The sequence below is a fragment of the Phyllobates terribilis genome, unplaced genomic scaffold (genome assembly GCF_046119375.1).
Source record: "Phyllobates terribilis strain yellow unplaced genomic scaffold, ASM4611937v1 Scaffold_9__5_contigs__length_417890890, whole genome shotgun sequence".
NCBI lineage: Eukaryota > Metazoa > Chordata > Amphibia > Anura > Dendrobatidae > Phyllobates > Phyllobates terribilis.
This window is the reverse complement of record NW_027362769.1, coordinates 279,287,437-279,306,657: the sequence shown is the minus strand read 5'-3', so window position 1 is coordinate 279,306,657 and position 19,221 is coordinate 279,287,437. Positions and strand designations below refer to the sequence as shown.

At 45.7% G+C, this 19,221-nt stretch overlaps 1 protein-coding gene across 2 annotated transcripts in view; it reads left to right on the top strand.

Moving 5' to 3' along the window:
- WIPI2 (WD repeat domain, phosphoinositide interacting 2) overlaps positions 1 to 19,221 on the top strand; it is a 124,747-nt gene that overhangs the window by 25,507 nt on the left and 80,019 nt on the right. The gene's annotated exons all lie outside the window — the stretch shown is intronic.

The window sequence follows — 19,221 nt, the reverse complement described above, 5'->3', positions numbered from 1 at the left end:
TTATATGAAAAAAGTTAAATGTTCGTTTCCTTCCACATTCCAAAAATTCCTATGAAGCCCCTGAAGGGTTAATAGACTTCTTGAATGTGGTTTTGAGCACCTTGAGGGATGCAGTTTTTAGAATGGTGTCGCTTTTCAGTATTTTCTGTCATATAGGCCCCTCGAAGTCACTTAATTTACAAAACTATTTTATTTTTTTTTTGTTGGAAAAATTAGAAATTGCTGGTCAACTTTTAACCCTTATAGTTTCCTAACAGAAAAAAAATTTGGTTCCAAAATTGTACTGATGTAAAGTAGACATGTGGGAAATGTTATGCATTATTTTGTGTGACATATCTCTGTGATTTAAGGGCATGAAAATTAAAAGTTTGAAAATTGAGAAATTTTCGCCAAATTTCGGATTTTTTTCACAAATGCCAGTCATATCAAATAAATTTTACCACTATTATGAAGTACAATATGTCACGAAAAACATTCTCAGAATCAGTGGGATCCGTTGAAGCGTTCCAGAGTTATTACCTCAAAAAGTGACAGTGGTCAGAATTGTAAAAATTGGCCTGATCATTATTGTGCAAACAGCCTTCGGGGGTAAAGGGGTTAAAATCTGACCTTGACATTACAATATTGCAAAATGATCTGAAGGAGGTGTCAGAATGGGCAAACATTTGACAAATGGGATTTAATGTAGATAAATGTAGAGTAATGCACCTAGGACGGAGTAATCCTATTGCTGCATATACATTAAATGGGAGTATACTCGGGATTACAGAACAGGAGAAGGACTTGGGTATTCTGGTTACAAGTAAGCTGAACAGCAGTACTCAATGTCAAGCAGCAGCCACAAAAGCAAACTAGATTTTAGGATGTATAAAAAGAGAGATAAAATCCAGCGATCCCAAAATTTTGTTACCCCTTTATAAATCACTTGTGAGGCCACATCTGGAATATGGGATCCAGTTTTGGGCTCCACATTTTAATAAGGATATTCAGAAGTTAGTCAATCTAGTTTCTTGCCTTGGAACTGTTACAAAAGATGTAAGGTCTCTCATATGATGAGAGGTTTGAAAAGTTGAGCTTGTTTAGCTTACAATAAAGGCGCCTCAGAGGAGATTTTATTTACATGTATAAATATATGTATGGTCGGTACAAAGGACTTGTACATGACTTATTCCTTCAAACGACCATACTTTGGACCAGGGGCCACTCATTAGGGGTGGAAGAAAGGCGATTCCAGCAGCTAAACAGGAAAGGGTTCTTTACAGTCAGAGCAGTCAGACTGTGGAATGTCCTACCACAAGAGGCAGTGATGGCAGACGCTATAAAAGCTTTTAAAAAAGGGCTGGATGATTTCCTCAGTACACATAGCATTGTGGGTTATCGTTAAATTAGTGACAAGATGTACAATTGGTGGAGAAAGGTTTAACTTGATAGACCTAGGTCTTTTTTCAAACTATGTAAAAAGTGCCAGAATAGCAGGATCCCCCTCAAGTGACCCCATTTTGGAAATTATACCCCTTTGAGAATTTATCTACAGGTGCAGTGACTATTTCTCTAATAACTCCCCACGACAGCACACAGGAGGATGTAACCCCACTCTAATAGGGACAGGAAATACGAAGAGGTTTAAATAGCCCCTCCCACATCTCCCTCCAGTGTTATTTCCTGTCCCTATCAGGGATGAAGAGGTCATCCCCGGTGTGCTGGGCCAGCGACAGGCACTGGAGGAAAGCTACTAGCCGGGCAGTGGAGGATCGAGTGGTCTTTACCTCTCCTCCTCAGGGCGCTGCTACCTTCTCCTCCGGATTTGGGACCCCCTCCTGCAGTCCGCGCTCTCGGGCAAGGTCTGCAGGATCTTCTGACTGGAGGCCTCTCTGAGCTCTCCAGTCCATCTCCTCCTCCTCCTTTCCCCCGCTGGATGCGCGGGCGATGCCGGCTCCAGGATGTGGAGCGCACTCCGCTGCCCCGGAAGTGGCATCGGACGCTGGGCTGTGGACGATGATGTCACTTCCGTTAGTTTGCGTTCCACTGTGGACCGCATCAAAAAGCTATGGGGGAAAAAGAGCGGAATGCTGCCGGTGATCAAAAATCTTCACCTGGACACCGGGGGAGGAGCCCTCTAAACAGAGGGAGGCGCTGGTCCGGTCGCCCATAAAAGGAGCCCTGGAGAGGAAGACATCTACAGGTAGGACAAAACCATGTCTGTTGAAGCTTCTCGCTCTGCATCTGAAGAGCCCAGCGCCGGTCCAGTCCCAGTAAGTATGACACTGGTAGTCCATCTCCCAGATGCAGGAAATAGTGATTATAGCTCCCCTCTCCTTTTCCCCTCTCTTTTAGGGGGACAAGGAACCTGCATCTGGAGAAAAAGTTAAACCGTCACGCAGATGTCCCATCTGTACAAAAGCCGGATTTTGGTAAGAACTTACCTGTAAAATCCTTTTCAAGGAAGGAAGGGAGACACAGATTCTCTACTTCGTGGGTAGGCGGAGCCCCATAGGATAGTCACCTCAGATTGGAAAAAGACGACCGGCCCCTTCAGTATATAGGCTCCTCCTACTCCCATGTTCATCAGTCCGTACACAAGCTAAGGAAGAGCAGACCAACCAGCAGAACAACATATCCCCTTCTGAAATTTCAGAAATGAGAGAAAACAGGTTATGTAATAGAAACACACAGTCTTAGGCATACCCCATTGGACCTGACAACTGTGTAGAGCTGGCGAAACTGGAAGGAGAGCCGTAGAGCGCTAAACCCAGTCCAGAAGATCGACATCAGGAAGGAGACGCGCTGCATCTAGAAACACAAAAAAACACTTCTGCCCTGGGAGGGTGCTGTGTCTCCCTTCCTTCCTTCGCTGAAAAGGATTTTACAGGTCAGTTCTTACCAAAATCCGGCTTTCAGCAGCAGAAGGGAAGGAAGGGAGACACAGATTCTCTACTTCGTGGGACGTCCTAAAGCAGTACCTACTTAAGGGTGGGAAATAGAGGCAGAAGCTTCCATAGCCCAAAACTTAGGCAAGAGCGCAAACCGCGCTAAATAACGGAAAACTAAGTAAAGGGATAACTTAAATTACCGCCGCCTGCAGGACCCTGCGTCCCAGGGCCGCATCGGCTGAAGCACTTACGTCCACCTTATAAAACTTAGTAAAGGTGTGAACGGAGCGCCAGGTGGCCGCCCGGCAGAGCTGCGCTGCCGAGGCCCCCTGACGAAAAGCCCACGATGAGCCAATGGCTCTCGTGGAATGAGCTTTAACTTTAACCGGACAAGGCTCGCCCTTGAGCCGGTACGCTTCCAGGATAGCTGAACGGATCCACCGAGCTATCGTGTCTTTGGAGCACGTTGACCACGCCGATGACCTGCCGGAATTATAAAAAGAGAGTCCGACTTCCGAAAACCTTGGGTGATCGTAAGATAGAACTTCAATGCCCGCACTAAGTCCAACGAGTGCAAGGCCCGCTCCCTTGGATTCTTAGGTCCTGGACAAAGAGAAGGCAACACAATGTCCTGATTAATGTGGAATTGTGACACTAACTTAGGCAAAAAATCTTCCCGAGTACGAAGCACCACGCGATCCGGAAAAAATTCCAGAAAAGGAGGTGAGCAAGAAAGTGCTGCCAATTCCGATACCCTTCTCAAAGAGGTGACTGCCACCAAGAAGGCCACCTTCCAAGAAAGTAGTGAAAGTTTAGCAGAATCCATAGGCTCAGAAGGCCTATGCTGAAGGGCTTCCAGGACTAGATTAAGCCGCCATGGAGCCACAACTGCCCTCCGTGGCGGAAACTGACGTGCGACTCCGCGAAAAAAAGAGCGCACATCCCTACGAGAGGCAATAGCCTTCCTAAAAAGTGCGGAAAGAGCAGATACCTGTCCCCGCACCGTACTAACTGCCAAACCCCTGGCCAGACTAGATTGCAGAAAGACCAAGAAGTTGGGGATGGAAAAAACCCTCGGGTTTCTTGAGGATCCAGAACACCATGAATAGAAAGACTCCCAAGTTCTGTGATAAATCCTGGACGTACCGCAAGGTAGCAATGACCTCGGGCGAAAAACCGCGACGGGTCAAGATCTCGGTCTCAAGAGCCACGCTGTCAAACGAAGGGACCTCAGGTCCGGATGACGAATGGGCCCCTGAGTGAGCAAGTCCGGGCGAAGGGGCAGTGGAAACGGAGGTGCCACCTCAAGAGACACCAGTGTCGAATACCATGTCCTCCGCGGCCAGTCTGGTGCTATCAGAATTATTGATACCCTTTCGAGTTTGATCCGTCGGATCACCAGAGGTAGTAAGGATATCGGCGGAAACGCATAGATCAGCTTGAACTGACCCCACGGGGCCACTAGAGCATCCACCGCCTCCGGGTCCCTGTACCTGGACATGAACGTCGGAACCCTGGCGTTCAGCCTGGATGCCATCAAGTCCACCTGAGGAGTCCCCCAACGGGAACACAGAAGAGAAAACACTTCTGGATGGAGACTCCATTCCCCAGGGTCCACTTGCTCGCGACTGAGGAAGTCCGTCGAGATATTCAACACCCCTGGAATGTGAATTGCTGAGATTGCTGGAACTTTGGACTCGGCCCAGACCAGGATCCGAGAGACCTCCGACATGAGACTGGAACTCCTCGTCCCGCCTTGGTGGTTGATGTACGCAACAGCCGTAGCGTTGTCCGACTGGATCCGGACCGGTAGACCGCTCAATAAGACCGCCCAATGTTGGAGGTAGAGAAATATTGCTCTCAACTCCAAAATGTTGATCGGGAGAGACGACTCCTTTGGCGACCAGACTCCCTGAATCCAGAGGTTGTTCCAAACTCCCCCCCAGCCTGTCCGGCTGGCATCGGTTGTCACCACCGACCATCTCGGAGGAAGGAAGGATTTCCCCACGGATAGAGTCTCCGGACGTAACCACCATCCAAGAGATTCTCGCACCCTGCGGGAGATAATGACCGAGTGATCCAGAGAAGTTAGCGATCGATCCCAATGGGTCAGAATTAGGCTCTGGAGATCCCGGGAATGAAATTGTGCAAATGGTACTGCTTCCATAGTTGCCACCATTTGACCCAGAAGGCGCATGCATTCCCGAAGGGACATTGACAGCGCCGACCTCACAGCCTGGACCAGAAGACGAAGGTTCGTCTGTTTGACAGGAGGCAGGGACACAACTGCCCGAACAGTATCGAACTGCATCCCCAGGAAAAGAATGGACTGTGCTGGCTCCAATGACGATTTCTTCCAATTGATCAGCCACCCGAAGTCCATCAGGTACTGAAGGGAGAGATCGCGAGCCGCTATTGCCTCCTCCGCTGTGGGTGACACTATGAACAGGTCGTCCAGGTAGGGGAGGATCGTAACCCCCTGTCTTCGAAGAAGCGCCATGAGAGGAGCCAGAATTTTTGAAAAACCCTGGGAGCTGAGGCCAACCCGAAAGGCAGGGCCACAAACTGGTAATGGGTTTGACCTATAGCGAAACGCAAGAAACGCTGGTGAGCCCTGCCGATAGGGATATGCAAATAGGCGTCGCGAATGTCTATGGACACCAAGAAATCGTACTGCGACAGGGTCGCTATCACCGATCGGAGAGACTCCATGCGGAACTTCCGTGTCCGGACGTAAATATTCAAATCCCTGAGATCCAGCACCGGACGAAACTTGTCCTCCTTTTTGGGGACCACAAAAAGGTTGGAATAAAAACCCTTTCCCTGGTCTTCCGGAGGAACCTGAACCACCACACCCTGCTGTAGGAGAGAGTCGCCTCCTGAAACAGTGTGGCAGCCAGTCTTGGCACGGACGGAATGCCCGTCAGACGAAACCTGTCTGGAGGCAGCGAATGAAACTCTATGAAATAGCCTGCCGACATAACCCGTGTCACCCAGGCGTCTGCTATGTGGGATGCCCAGATCGACCCGAATTGTAGCAGACGACCTCCCACCCGAGAGCCCTCGGGGGGATCCCTGGCGTCAGTCAGCCTTAGCGGACTTTTTATCAACCTCCCGTCTGTCCTGACGGGACCGTTGCTTCCAAGGAGTGCAAGATTTCTGGGCGGATCTGCCGGAGGATGAGGGACGACCCAATCTCCAAGAAGGCTGACTGAATCGTCCCCTGGCCCGAAAGGACCGAAGACCTCTGCTGGGCCCTGTCCTGCCGGCTGTGGATGCCACTGCCTTTTTCCCAGGCAGAGTAACATCCTTAGCTTTAGCTTTGGCAATTAGTTCCGAAAGATCTGAACCAAAGAGCTGACCGCCCTTATATGCCAGACTAAGCAATCCCTGTTTGGATACTGCATCCCCGGTCCACTGTTTAAGCCACAGAGCTCTTCTAATCGTGACTGCCGAAGCCTGAGCCCTGGACAGAATTGAAGCAGTGTCCAGTACTGCATCTCTGCCATAACACATAGCTTCTTCCATTCGCTGAAAAAGCTTTTCCACTTCTGAACACGAAGTCCCATCCTGCCACGCCGCACGCAGCTGATCCAACCACCGCAGAGAAGCCTCACCGGCCCACATGGCCCCCAAGGCCGCTCGGAAACCATGACCCGCGGCTTCATAGATGGATTTCGCCGCTGACTCCGATCTTCTGTCCAAAGGATCCTGAAGATTGGCTCTCCCTTTAACAGGAAGCAGGGAAGACTTGGTCAGCTGAGACAGATATATCCACCTCAGGAGAGGGAACCCAATTAGTAACCATCTCCTTGGCACAGGGATATAGGGTATCAAAAAAACGCGTTCCTCGAAGCGTTTATCCGGACACTGACGCTCCTTCTCCACCGCTTCGTTAAGTTCCTCATGCGCAGGTAATGTAGAACGAACACGGCGCGTCTTCTGATACAGACGGCCCGACCTAGACGGTCTTGTCGGCTCTTCAGACAGTGTCCTTAATAAGCCCATCTACGCGACCAGAAAGAGAAACAGAGCGATCCTGTTGATCCTCCTCTTCGGACTCAGAAATTTCATCAACCGAATCTGTTGGTGAATCCGAAGCCTCTGATGCGCTCTGCGAGGGAGACAACGCCACCATAGTCTTGCGGCGCTTTTTACCTCGTGGCATTGGGTGTGATCTAGCTGACACCCACTGTCCCAGGAGACTAGAGAGACTATCAATGGAGCGAGTGAGCGCCTCCACCTTAACATCACTGAGCGTTGAACTTAATGTAGTAGAAGGCCTGAGTGTATCAGAGGCGTGCGACTGAACCTGAAACGGATCAGGAGACCGATCATCACTCCCAGGCCCCTGATCCGACATGCCACCCACACCAGATGCCAGGATGTACAACAAGGATGGCAAAAAAGTGTGAAAGCTGCACAGCCTGTTTTCAAAACTCACTTTTTTTTTTTTAATATTTTTATTTATTTATTTATTTATTTATTTATTTATATATGCGACAGGCTCTGAAGGGTTAAAGCTCACCCTTAGAAAAGAGCTACCCCAGAAATGCCGAGCAAAAAATCAATAGGGGGAAACTCCCTTAAACACCATGTGTTTCCCCTAAAGTTCCACTTTTTCAGAAGGGGTTAACATCACAGCAACTATAATACTACACAGCCTAAAAGGTCAGTGAAGTAAATAGCTTTAGGAGAGAAAGCGGCAGTGCTCCTGAGGACTCCTAATAGGTAGCCTGGAGAGACAGCACTGACAAAGAACCCCTGCCAGAGGCAGAGGGGACTCACCGGTACTGCGGCGACCGCTCCTCCTAAGTGTGTGGACGGACGGGGAGCAGAGAGCAGGAGGCGCCGCTGGACGCCGGAGGGAGAAGCAGGGACCGCCAGTACACGCTCAACCAAGCGCTTCCTGCCTAAGTAATGACGGCAGGAAGCCAGGAGACGCTAAGCCACGCCCCGCTAGGCCACGCCCCCCGCCTTACCAGTCAAGGCAGCGTCTGAAATAGACAAGAAACACACAGGCAGTACACTTGCCGTAGCCGTCAAAGATGCTCTTTAGACCAAAGAGCACTTACCCGGCTGAACGCCACAGGGATCCTCAGGGATGTGTGGCGCCATGGCCCTTTGCTCCCCCCTATGGCGGAGCACGCAGGGACCCTCTCTGATGTGTGGTGTGCGCCTCCGCCAGGGAGCGCCCTGTATCCCCCGGGGCCGGCAGGCATAAGTGGGAACCTCCTCAAGGGGTACACAGAGCTGCCAGGGGAGGGTCAGGGGTCTCAGCAGCGCCGAGACCCCCAGAGACCTCTAGACCACGGGGGGTCCAGGACTCACTGGATATAAAATAACAACTCTTCTGAGGAGCTGCCGAAGCAGCGACTATCCTCTGAGACCTCAGATAAAAAGACTGATGAACATGGGAGTAGGAGGAGCCTATATACTGGAGGGGCCGGTCGTCTTTTTCCAATCTGAGGTGACTATCCTATGGGGCTCCGCCTACCCACGAAGTAGAGAATCTGTGTCTCCCTTCCTTCCCTTCTGCTGCTGAAAAAACTATCGTCCTTCCATAGAAAGCCCCTATGCAAGGACTGTACGGAGAAGATTATCAGGCAGGAACAATCTTCCTTAGTGGAGGAGATAAAGGGGATTGTACGTCAGGAGATCAAATCCTCCTTAGCATCGGTCACTCTCCCTACACCCTCACCTAGTCAGGGTCCTACATCTACTCCCTCAGCAGCCAAAAAGAGGAAAATTAGCCCGCCAGAGGGAGGGGAGGAAGACTCTCAAGATGAGATATATATCTCGGAAGATCTTCCAGAGGAAGGTGAACTAATTCCAACCCCTGATAACTCCCAACGAGAGAGAGATTACTTTCCATCAGATAGCTTGGAGGAACTCCTCATGGCAGTAAGGAGAACTATGGAGGTCGAGGAAGAAAAAGTGCACCCAAACAGTACAGGATCAGATGTTTGGGGGGGCTACGTTCCAGGAAAAAAATGGTGTTCCCTATACACCAGAGTATTAGGGATTTAGTCTTAGAGGAGTGGGAATCTCCAGAAAAGAGATTAAATACCCCTACGGAGTTAAGGGATAGATTTTCTGTAGACAATGAGACTGCAGAATGCTGGTCTGAAGTCTCAAGAGTGGATATCCAAATTGCACGTGTAACAAAGAAAACCACACTGCCCTTTGAAAATTCCTCTCAATTAAAAGACCCCTTGGAACGCAAAATGGAGGGACTACTCAGAAAATCCTGGGAGACCTCGACAAAACACTATTAAGCACCAACGCAGTCTCTACGGGCGTAGCTCGATCAATGGCTCGTTGGCTAGATCAACTGGAGGAACACCTAGTTCAGGCTCCCCCAGAGAAGACATTTTGGCATCCCTACCGCTTCTACAGAAAGCTACAGGGTTTTTAGCAGACGCCTCTGCAGAATTCGTGAGAGTGGCGGCAAGAGCATCTGGGCTATCAAACTCTGTAAGAAGGGCCCTATGGTTGAAATCCTGGAACGGCGACGTGGCATCAAAAATGAAGTTGTGTTCCATCCCCTTTAAGGGGAAATACATGTTTGGGCCAGCTCCGAGTTCGGAGTAAAAATAAATTTCTCCTCCTATCCTCCAGAAAGGATAAGGTTAACACCACTCTCCTCTCAGAGTCGTCAGGCCACCCTGATATCCGGTCTTACAGACCTATTGTCCTCAGGGGTGATATCCCTGGTTCCTACAAGAGAGATAGGCACAGGACATTATTCCAGACTCCTCCTAATAAAAAAACCAAATGTCTCACACCGAGTTATAATCAATCTAAGGCCACTGAATCAGTATATCCACTACCAATGATTCAAGATGAAATCCATCAGGTCGACGGTCCCCCTGATAGGACAGGACCATGTCATGGCCACAATCGACCTCTAGGATGCATATTACCACATCCCTATACATCCACTTCACAGGAGGTTCCTAAGATTCGCAGTGGGATCAAATGGTCCACTATCAATTCAATGTTCTCCCATTTGGAATTTCATCAGCCCCACAAATAGTTACAAAAGTCATGGCAGAAGTCATGTCTTATATCATGGGTCAGAACATTTCAATAGTACCATACCTCGACGACGTGTTATTAATCGGGCCCTCAGTACCAGTACTCTGAGAACATCTACAGTTGACCACTCAGATCCTATCGTCTCTGGGCTGGTTAGTGAACCAGAAAAAATCAGATATGGTTCCCTCCATGACAAAAACATTTCTAGGAGTACTATTGGATTCCCACAGCCAGACGTCATTCCTGCCCAAACAAAAACAGGTCATGATAAAAGCAAAAATCAATGTCCTAAGGAGCAGAAGATCAGTATCATTAAGAGATGCCATGTCGGTCCTCAGGTCTATGACATCCTGTATTCAGATGGTGGCCTGGGCTCAGGCGCATACCCGAACATTACAGACCCACATCCTTACGAATTGGGACGGATCCCCACGGTCTCTGAACAGGAGAATCCCTATACCACCACGAGTAAGGACCTCTCTATTCTAGTGGCTGAACGGAAAAAATCTGAACAGAGGAGTACCGTGGATCCAGAATCCGCTGGTAACCATAAAGGTGGATGCCAGCGAAAAGGGATGGGGAGCCATGGTCTCCCAAGAGCTATTCCAGGGTATATGGACCAAAGAGGTGAGCCAACGCTCATCAAATTTCAGAGAACTAAAAGCCGTAGAGGAATTCCTCAGAGCAGCGGAGCCTCTGGTCCAGAAATCTCACATTCAGATATTTTCAGACAATATCACCACGGTAGCCCACCTTCATCATCAAGGGGGTACAAGATACGAAAGCTTAATAGCAATCTCAGCAAGAATATTCTCCTGGGCCGAAGAACATCTTCTATCCTTGTCTGCTCTTCATATCAAAGGTTCAGTCAATATCCAGGCCGACTTCTTAAGCAGAACAAAGATTCATCCAGGAGAGTGGAGCCTAAACCCAGACGTCTTCCAGATGTTAATCGAGAGATCGGGCTATCCAGAGGTAGATCTCTTTTCCGGACACCAGAACGCGAAAGTACCTCAATATTTCTCCCTGGATCCAAACGGCTCTTGCCTGGGCCTGGATGTATTCGCTTACAAATGGGAATTCAAACTAGCGTATGCCTTTCCCCCACTATCTATCCTTTCAAAAACCTTACAGAAGATAGGGACCAGAGTAATCCTAGTGGCCCCTCGCTGGCCAAAAAGAATTTGGTTCGGAACGTTAACCAGTCTGAGTGTGGAGAGCCCTCTAAACCTTCCTCCCATCAAGGATTTCCTTCTCCAGGGACCGATTCACCATCCGGATCCCGAGAGACTACACCTAACTGCCTGGCTTCTGAACTCCTGATATTAAAAACAAGAGGCCTCTTAGAGAAAGTCATCAGAAGAGCAGGAAACCTATAACGAAAACCATTTACCATAAGATCTGGAAAACCTTCTTAAGGTGGTGTGCACCCACTCGCCCAGACCCTCATAGGGCTGATGTGGCTCAGATTCTAGACATTTTGCAAGAAGGTCTGGACTAGTACTCTTAAAGTCCAGATAGCGGCGTTAAGTTCATACTTCGATCAAAGACTAGCGGAACATCAGTGGGTGAGAAGATTTATGACAGCAGCCACCCGCATCCACCCTAGAGTAAAAGACCTGGTTCCCAGCTGGGACCTTAACATTGTTCTGAAAGGGTTAACCCTTCCACCCTTTGAGCCCTTATCAACCATAAGACTGGACAGGCTGACCTGGAAGACGGCTTTCCTGGTGGCAATAACTACAGCCAGAAGAGTGTGTGAACTACAGACCCTTTCGGTCAATGAACCCTACCTGAGAATCCTGAAAGATCGTCTAATTTTCCAAATTGACCCTTCATTTCTACCTAAGGTAGTCTCAAATTTCCACAGATCTCAGAAGATAATCCTTCCATCTTTTTGTGACAACCCAAAAGACAAAAAAGAGATGGAATTCCACACTCTGGACGTTCGGAGAATAGTACTGCACTATCTTCAGGAAACAGAAGAAGGAAGGAAAGACAAGAACCTTTTTGTCCAAACAGAGGAAAGAAAGCTGCAAAATCCACAATAGCCAACTGGATTAAGAGGGTGATTACGGAGGCTTACCAGATCCAGGATCTACCTCCTCCAGCAAAGCTCAAGGCCCATTCTACAAGGGCGATATCTGTCTCCTGGGCTGAAAAAGCCAGCGCATCCATCGAACAGATTTGCAGAGCTGCCACATGGTCCTCAATTCATACTTTCTCCAAACACTACAGACTAGACCTAATGTCTGTTGGAAATTTAGCCTTCGGAAGGAAGGCCCTTCAGGCTATTGTCCCTCCCTAGTATATCTTTGGTATACCTCCTGTGTGCTGTCATGGGGGGTTATTAGAGAAAATAGAATTAGACTTACCGGTAATTTGGTTTCTAATAACCCACCACAACAGCACGGGTAATTCCCTTCCCCTCGTTTGTTTCTACGACAGTTGATCAGTAGAAATAAAAATTTATTTGAAGCATCTATACTCTTGTGGTCCTTTGTAATAACACTGGAGGGAGGATGTGGGAGGGGCTATTTAAACCTCTTCGTATTTCATGTCCCTATTCGGGTGGGGTTACATCCTCCTGTGTGCTGTCGTGGTGGGTTATTAGAAACCGAATTACCGGTAAGTCTAATTCTATTTTTTACTTCAGAGATGTTTTCCAAAAACAAGCAGCAGTCAATGTTGCTGAGTGAAAATTGCAAATCTGCCATTGTAGCGCTTGTACATTGTGCCCAGCTCATGCTTCTTGAGACATGCACGCATAAATTAGGCTGGCTCTCATCGCTACAGAAATGCCAAACGTGAATGCTAACTGTGGTTTAGGTATACTGTGGGGCTCAGAAGGGAGGAGGGAACTTGGATTTGGTAGTGCAGAATTTGCTGAATTTCTTTTGGAGGGCGAGGAGCCATAGCACTTTTCCAGAGCCTCTGTACTACCAGAATCGTGGAAGCCCCCTATATTTCCATTGACAGGTGACGGACCTGAGTGGGGGCTTTTTTGTGGATTGAGTTGAAGCTTTTATTGGGAACATTTTACATAATGTTTGAGATCACATTTATCCTGCACTCTACTCTGAGCACTTATATCAAGGTTTCCATTTAAATTCTCCTAATGACGTGTTTCAGATGAAACCCCTGAGGGATCCATTCACTATAATGAAGCAGCAATGTTACTCTCTACGCAGTTTGGCCTCTATCCAGTGTTGTCCTTCTTTTCAGAAGTATACAAAACGGTGGCGGACTGCGCTTTTATGCACGCCTAAAAAGATGGACACTGCCGGATCACAGACGAGACTGCATCCACAGTGCCTCCGTCTTCCTCCGGGGGTTCCGTTTGAATCACGTATTTCAGAGATTTACACGGACACCCTGGTATAAGCGCTCAGCGTACAGCGCAGGATAAATGTGAGCCGAGCCTTACTGCATTCTTTGTGAGGCAGAATGAATAAATCATCCGCAGGTGAAGAATTGGTTTTATTTATTTTTTACGCCGTTCCTCGAGCAGTATAAGTGAATAGATGACTTTATTCTTTAAGTTGGTGCGATACCAACGATACCAGATTTATATAGTTTTTTATGTTTGGCGGCTGTCAGACACTAAAAGGTGCTTTTTTTTTTTTTTGCAAACCAAAGTTTTTGCACCACCATATTTTGAGAGCTATAAATTTCTATTTTTCTGCCAACTGAGTCATATGAGGGATGGGATAATGTTTTTATTGATCCCATTTTCGGTCACAACTTTTTTTTTTTTTTTGATTGCTTTCTTTTCTGCTTTTTTGGGAGGTAGAATGAACAGAAACCAGCAATTCAGGAATTGTTTTTTTTTTTTATGCTGTTTACTGTGTGGTAAAAGTGATAAGGCAGCTTTATTCTTTGGGTCAGTAAGATTACAGCAATACTACATTTATATAATTTTTTTATGTTTTTGCGCTTTTACACTATAAAAACTTTTTAATAGAAAAACATTTTTTTGCATCGCTTTATTCTGAAAGCTCTAACTTTTTTCAATCAAGAAAAAATGTAGTAGGAAAGACGACTCTGAATAAAATCTTCAAGCTTTATTTCATTTTCAAAAGGTTAAAATTTTCACATGTTGATGATGAAAACACACTGACTCGTTTCTGGCATCCAATGCGCCCTTAGTCATAGAGTATAGTGATAAATGGATAGAGATGAGGCTTTTAAAGGAAAAGAATCCCACATGTGAGACAACTTTTCAATTATATAGATCACATGATGCAGAAAAAAGCTATATTCTTCAGATATTATATCTAATAAATAACATGCGTACAATGGAAGAAAAAATAACATCAATGGAAAAAAACTGGTGGTTTAAAATCAAATTGGTGGTTTAAAATGTTAACCTTTTGATAATGAAATAAAGCTTGAAGATTTTATTGAGAGTTGCCTTTCCTTCTATGTTTTTTCTTGATTGGAATTCTCTTTGGGTCAGCAGGACAGGATCTGGCACTAATCATGATAGAAACAGGCTGGCAGTGATATAGTACGGTCAGCACTTTTTTCATTTTTCTGCTGATGGAGCTGTATGGCGGCTTGTTTTTTTTGCGGGAGAAGATTACATTTTCAGCGATACCATTTTTATTTACGTTTAAATTTTTGATAGTATTTTATTACACTTTTTGTTCAGCGGTATTCTGAAAAAGCATAATTTTTTTGTCACTTTTTTTTACGATGTTCACTGAAGGGGTTAACTAGTGGGACAGTTTTATAGGTCGGGTTGTTATGGACATGGCGATAAATATTTGTACTTTTATCTGTTTTTGTTTTTACATAAATACATGAATGTATTGGATCAATATTTTGTAGGGTTTTTTTTCTCTATTTTGATTTATTTTTATTATATTTTTGCAATCTTTAAAAACTTTTTTTTTCTTTACATTGTTCCAGGATGGGACATCAACTTTTTCTGCCCTGATTGCTGATCTAATACTTAGCAATGCTTTTGCATTGCACTGCATTAGCTCAGTGTATCACACACAGGGAGGAGGTGTGTCGCTCCTGCTCTGAGCAGGAGTTTACAGACCACCGTACCTGGGTGACCCCCGCAACCATTTTTCGGCCCGGGGTCACCATGGAGACCATCAGCACAACGCGATTGCAAATCTTTTATGCCGATAGAATCAGAGAGGTAGCTCCCTCCCGCTGCGATGTCGATTGGTGTCGCTGTCCCTATGGACAGCGACATCAAAGGGGTTAAAGCCCGCGAACAACGTTGGCACCGATCGTGGACGTTGCTCCAGGGTGTCAGCTTTCCTATAGCACTGATACTCGCTTATCATCGTGCCGGGTCTCGGAGTGAGCTCGCGCGATTGTCACATGTACGGTGGTTTGTGGGAATGCACCTCTCGCAGCACCTTACATGTACAACGAATGTCGTGAAGGGGTTAAGCATGAGGTAAACCCACGTCTGTTAATCTTTTTTTTTTTTTTTTTTTTTTTTTTTTTTTTTTAAGATTATGCAATTTTCGTTTAAAAAAAAAAAAAATGCTGAATTGGAACATATTTACTTAAAGAATATTTTTATTTTATTTTTTTAAAACTGTTTCTTTTGGTTGCTTTAGTCCCTTTAGGGCAGGGTTCCCCAACTCCAGTCCTCAAGGCCCACCAACAGGTCATGTTTTCAGGATTTCCTTAGTATTACACAGGTGATAATTGCATCACCTGCACAGGCAATAATTCCATCACCTGTGCAATACTAAGGAAATCCTGAAAACATGACCTGTTGGTGGGCCTTGAGGGCTGGAGTTGGGGAACCCTGCTTTAGGGGATTTGAACCTGTAGTCCCTTGATTGCATATGTAGTTTATTGTAGAATTGCCAAATAGTTGTGAAAAGATGGTAGAAACCGGGAGTCTTCAGTAGGCCCCTGACTGCCATACCAATTGACACCCTATGGTTGCATCCTTAGAGAGCGGTCACAATTGATAGGGATTCCCGCTACACCGCTTTCAACCTTTTAGGGTAGGTGCCCTCGCTCAGGAAATAGCAGTGTATTTTTGCTGAGTCCAAACCGCTATGTTTAATCACACCGTTAAATCGGCATGTGTTCATTGAACCATGCTGATTTAATGCATCCAATACATTCTACTGTGGAAATTTCTGTTGCGGGGACTAGTTTCTCCACTACAGAAATTAACATGCTGCAACTTGTAAACCCGTACCGTAGGTGAGTTTACGCAGCGTCACATAGAAGCACAGTGGGCATCTCAGTGACGCTGCGCAGGTGAGCGGAGTCCAAAATGCTGCTATTCCTGATCTTGGGCACATAGCCTAAAATGCCGTTGTCATGGGAGAGTAAACTGTTGTGTGTAGCCCCAGCTCCAATCAGCACTTTAGGATGTCTCTACTCTAATGTTGACAAGGGGTTAAATTTTGAATTCCATCACTAAATTCTGTATTTACAGACCATTTCTGGACTTCTGAAGCTTTTTCTACTGGAACCTCATCTGAGAGACCAGCACGACACCATAGGAAATCGTTAGATGATTGTGCGACAATGCTGTTTCATTCGTCATGTTGCCCTAGCCAAAATAGCACTTTACATCATGTAGTCGCTTTTCTGAAAGCTGCCGCCCCAGCTGTGCCTTATCTGGCTGTCACTTTACTGGTGGGGCCATCCTTACTGTTTGAGGAGCACTGAATTATGTGACAAGTGCCCGAGAGAGTAGCCTTATTGTCCAAAGTTCTCCAGCTTGTAAAGCAAGCAATTCAAGTAAGAGATTTTAATTTTAAGGCCACTGTGGCCCCACTATTAGTATTTGGTCAGTATTCGGTCAGTATTTTTTTCTCAGGAGTAGGAGCCAAAACCAGGTGAGGAACAATCAGAGAAAAGGTATAATAGAAACAAGTCACCAATTCTGCATTTATCACCCACTCCTGGTTTTGGCATCTGAGAAAAAATACTGACCGAATACTGAGCAAATACTGGTAGTGGGGCCATGACCTAAAAAAAATTCCCCATCTGGATAACCCAGTATAGAAATGAGGATCTTCTAGCGATGTTTAGCTTCATATTTTCATTGCATGTTTCAATATTGCCTTTTTAATCGTAGACTTGTAATTAACACCTTCAGAGTCAATATGCAGGACCAGAAAAGACCCTGCAGAGCAAACTGTCATTCAAAGTAAAAACAAAAAGAGATGATTATTAGCTTACCACTGCCACATAAAGTTCCGGCATTTGGGGGCTGTGAATGGATAGGCTCCTGGGTGAGGAAATGTATCGGATATAGTAGCACAATCCAGCATCCACAAGTGGACGGTAGTGCTAAAACCTAGCGGGTTCGAAATGCATAGACCAGGTGTTTCTTACTGTGGATTTATTTTGCTCCTTTAAATGTTTTAGTAAATGTGAATATTTACTATATTGGTGAGGACCCAGCGGTCATGGTGCACATTGGCACAAATGACAAAGTTAGAGGTAGGTGGAAGGTCCTTAAAGATGATTTCTGGGAATTAGGCTGCAAGCTTAAAGGAAGGACCTCCAAGGTGGTATTCTCTGAAATACTACCTGTACCACGTGCCACGCCAGAGAAGCAACGGGAGATTAGGGAAATAAATAAGTGGCTCAGGAATTGGTGTAGGAAGGAGGGGTTTGGGTTCCTGGAGAACTAAGCCAACTTCTCAGTTGGCTACAGGTTCTACGCTAGGGACCGGCTGCACCTCAATGGGGAGGGTGCAGCTGTGCTGGGGGAGAAAATGGCTAGAAGGTTGGCGATACTCGGTCCATACCCGAGCACCCGATGCAAACTCAAGTAGCGAGCGATTGTGCTCAACACTGGTCGCCATGTTGTTATATTTTTTTTCCCTTATTTTTTAAAAAAAAACAATCCTAACCCTAGCACAACCCTAACCCTAGAGTTAATTTTTTAACCCGTTCCTCGTGCAGCATTAGTGATTAGACTACTTTATTCTTCGGGTCTGTAGGATTACAGAGATACCAGATTCATATTGGGTTTTTATGATTGACAGCTGTCACACACTAAAAGACGCTTTTTTTTTGCAAAGGCTACTTTTTGCATCGCCATATTTTGAGAGCTATAATTTTTCCGTATTTCGGCCGACAGTCATGTGGCGGCTTGTTTTTTGCAGGACAAGTTGATTTTTTTATTAGTACCATTTGTGGGCACGTGACATTTTTTGATCGCTTTCCATTCCGATTTTAGAGAGGGAGAATAAACAAAAATCAACAATTCCGGAATTATTATTATTTTTTTCCTATACCATTTTGCGTGTGGTAAAATTGATAAGGCAGCGTTATTCTTCGGGTCAGTATGATTACAGCAGTACTACATTTACATGGGCGTGGGGAGCAGTGAATATTCATTTTCTTAAGCAGTGGGGACAGTGTAGGCTGCAGCAGGCGGCTGCTGCCTCCTGTGCCCCTCTCCTCCGCCGCAACTGCTCCCCCCAGCACAGTGTATATATATATATATATATATATATATATATATATATATATATATATATATATATATATATATATATATATATATATATATATATATATATATATATATATATATATATATATATACATACCACCCCCCACCCCCCCCCCCCAGCAACATTCGGACTATAAGACGCACCCCCCCATTTTCCTCAAAAATTTTGGAGGAAAAAAGTGTGTCTTATAGTCCGAAAAATGCGTTAATCATAACAGACGCGGATTCTTTATTGTAAGAGCAGTGAGACTATGGAACTCTCTGCCGCATGATGTTGTAATGAGTGATTCACTACTAAAATTTAAGAAGGGCATGGATGCCTTTCTTGAAAAGCATAATAGTACAGGTTATATATACTAGATTCCTTGATAGGGCGTTGATCCAGGGAACTAGTCTGATTGTCGTATGGAGTCAGGAAGGATTTTTTTCCCCAATGTGGAGCTTAGTGTTTGCCACATGGGTTTTTTTTTTTGCCTTCCTCTGGATCAACATGTTAGGCTATGGGTTGAACTAGATGGACTTAGTCTTCCTTCAACCTTAAAAACTATGTTACTATGTTATGTTACTCATCTGTCTGCTTCTCATCTCCTCACAGCTGATTTATGACCTTTAATGTTCAGCTGGACCTGTGGTCATAAGTCAGCACAGAGGAGCTCAGAAAAGATAGATAAAAAAGTTACAAACTGTCCTGCCAATTGAGCTCATTGATAGATTCTTAGCTCATTTTGCAGGCCATAGGAGATAAATTGATTGAAATTAGCAAAACTCTATTGCAAAAATTCTGTAACCCAATATACATGCATTTAAATGAAAAATAAATAAAAAAAAAGTCCCCATAAG